Here is a 3,580-nt window from a genome sequence, read left to right on the forward strand (position 1 = left end):
CATCCTATGTTATAACTATTACATGAGGAATCGCATCCGACATAATTATGCATCACTAATCCAATGCCTACGAGCTTTTCACATATTGCTCTTTGCTTAGTTACTTTACCGTTGCTGCTGTTACAATTACTACAAAACTGCTACTGTTACTTTTGCTAATGTTACCGTTACTTCCATACTACTTTGCTACTAAATACTTTACTGCAGATACTAAGTTATCCAGGTGTGGTTGAATTCACAACTCAACTGCTAACACTTGAGAATATTCTTTGGCTCCCCTTGTGTCGAATCAATAAATTTGGGTTGAATACTCCACCCTCGAAAACTGTTGCGATCCCCTATACTTGTGGGTTATCACCTACCCCCTGGGGCATGCCTCCCGTCCTTGTGGACTCCTCGGGCATCGTCTCGCGTTGATTCTTTTTCCCAATATATTCCAAAAGAATCACCGTAAGTTTCTATTGCGTTTTGACTTTGTTTGATATGGATTTTCTACGAAACAAAAAATATGCAACAAACAGGAACTGGCACTGGGCACTGGATCAATATGTTAGTCCTAAAAATAGTATAAATAGTTGCCAAAAGTATGTAAAAGTTGTAGAATATTGGCATGGAACAATAAAAAATTATAGATACGACGGAGACGTATCAGCATCCCCAAGCTTAATTCCCGCTCGTCCTCAAGTAGGTAAATGACAAAAAAGATAATTTTTATTGTGGAATGCTATGTAGCATAATCTTGATCATGTAATCTAATCATGGCAATATTAAGACACAAGTGATTCAAAGCAATGGTCTATCATTTGACATTAAGACAATAATACTTCAAGCATACTAATAAAGCAATCATGTCTTTTCAAAATAATATGGCCAAGGAAAGTTATCCCTACAAAATCATATAGTCTAGCTATGCTCCATATTCACCACACAAAATATTCAAATCATGCAAGACCCCGATGACAAGCCAAGCAATTGTTTCATACTTTTGATGTTCTCAAACCTTTTCAAATTTCACGCAATACATGAGTGTGAGCCATGGATATAGCACTATAGGTGGAATGGAAGGTGGTTGTGAGGAGAAGACAAAAAAGGGAGAAAATCTCACATCAACTAGGCAAATTAATGGGCTATGGAGATGCCCATCAATCGATATCGATGCAAGTGAGTAGGGATTGCCATGCAACAGATGCACTCTATAAGTGTATGAAAGCTCAAACTGAAAACTAAGTGGGTGTGCATCCAACTTGCTTGCTCCTAAAGACCTCGGGCATTTGAGGAAGCCCATCATCAGAATATACAAGCCAAGTTCTATAATGAAAAATTCCGACTAGTATATGAAAGTGACAACATAGGAGACTCTCTCTATGAAGAACATGGTGCTACTTTGAAGCACAAGTGTGGTAAAAGGATAGTAGAATTGCCCCTTCTCTCTTTTTCTCTCATTTTTTTGTTTTTTGGGCCCTCTCTTTTTTTGGCCTCTTTTTTCGGCTGGAGTCTCATCCTGACTTGTGGGGGAATCATAGTTACACCACCACCATCACCATGCCATTATGCTGACGGAAATCTTCTACTACCTCGCCCCGCTTGCTTGATCAAGATGGCGAGGACGACACTGAGCTGAACGTGTGAAGAACGAGGAGGTGCCGTGCATTCGGTACTTGACCGGGCGGATCGCGAAGGTGTACGACTACATCAACCGCGTTGAATAAACGCTTCCGCTTACAGTCTACGAGAGTACGTATACACACTCTCCCTCTTGTTGCTATGCATCTCCATGGATAGATCATTGCGTGTGCGTAGAATTTTTTTATTTTCCATGCAACGATTCCCAACAGTGCTGCCATGGCAACTAGTTTTAGATGCCAACTTCTTATTGTGTTTTTTGCACCTGGGAAGCTCACATTATGTGTGTAGTTACTTTTTGTAGCATCTTATAGATGACATTTTCATGTCCTGCTACTTTTTTTTCATGATCTTTATAATGGACATGGCAATTTTTGACATACATCTGACAAGGCAATTGTTGTGTTCATATCTTGTGTTTTACTTAACATACTTGGCATTTGTCTCTACATAACATGGCAAATTTAATAAAAATATCATGGCATCTTTTTATATGAATTTTCTATGGAAATTTTTGATATGAATATGTCATGGCAATTTCTGCGTTCAAAACTTGTGCTTTATATACATGACATTTTTCTCATATAGAACATAGCAAATTTAATTAAAATAATATGGCAATCTTTGATATGAATTTGCCATGGTAATTTTTTATATGAATTTTCCATGGCAACTTTTGGTTCATAACTAATGTTTACTTTACATACATGTCATTTCCCTCACATGGAACGTGGCAAATTTAATTACAACACCATGGCAATTTTTTATATGAATTTGCCATGGCATTTTTTGTTATTAACTTGTGTTTATTTCACATACATGCCATTTTTATCATACTGAACATGGCAAGTTGAATTTAAAGTGGCAATCTTTGATATGAATTTGCCATGTATTTTTTATATGAATTGACATGACAAGGTTTGGTTCATAACTAGTGTTTACTTTACATACATGGCATTTTCCTCATTAAGAACATGGCAAATTTTTAAAATACCATGTCAATTTTTGATATGTATTTGCCATGGCAATTTTCTTGTTCGTACTTTTGCGCTTCAGTTGTCCATTCTATATACGAACATGGCAAAGCACAACTAGTCTTGTAGTGGTAAGAATCATATTAAAAATTACCATGATTTTTTGATAGGATGGCAAAGAGCAACTACTCGTGTTGTGGCCAAACTAGTTTTTAACTAGACCCTGCAAACTTTTATATTTTCCATGTTTTTTTTAGTAATTGACCATGGCAAAAAAATTTAACTAATCATGACTAATTTAGTATCATGGAAATTTTAGTTAACGCCCATGGTGATTTTTGTTTCTAATCCTATAAATTGCTTTTTATGAGGCAATGACATTTTAAGTTCTTGGAGATTGTAGATTGTGTTTCATGGAAAATTATTTCGCATCAATGTCAAAACATTAATTTTCTAGTCTCAAGGCCCATGCCCCCCCTCGAGCACTACGATCGTCCTTTTCACTACTAGTCTCAAGGCCCAACCCAGTCACTTGTCAACCCAACCCGACACATGTTCGCACGACACTGGAAACTCAGCCACCCTCCATTTTATTTCTAGATTAGCTGCTGCCAGTCAGCAAGATGTTCTTCACACATTTATGTTATTTTTAATTCTTGGAACATGATGGTATGTAGTAGTATGAACGCAGGTGTGTATTTGATCTCTCTCACCCAAACATTAGTGTTAGTCTCCTGGTCTAGCATCTTTAATCTCGATGGCATATCACAGTCACTGAATTAGCTTTAACTATGAGGCACTCTATTGATGTACTCTCCATTGTGTTGGTGCAGGCAAAGATGCTGACTTTGTCTCATAGGGTTTGCCGGAAGCTGCTTGTCCAGATGTGATGGCGGTGTTAGGCATCATTAGCTGAAAAAACTAAAGAATCTGACACTGACACTCAAAGACGGAAGCTTTGTACAATTTCCCGCCAACTAGGG

Source organism: Triticum dicoccoides, chromosome 2B (assembly GCF_002162155.2).
Source record: "Triticum dicoccoides isolate Atlit2015 ecotype Zavitan chromosome 2B, WEW_v2.0, whole genome shotgun sequence".
Classification (NCBI taxonomy): domain Eukaryota; kingdom Viridiplantae; phylum Streptophyta; class Magnoliopsida; order Poales; family Poaceae; genus Triticum; species Triticum dicoccoides.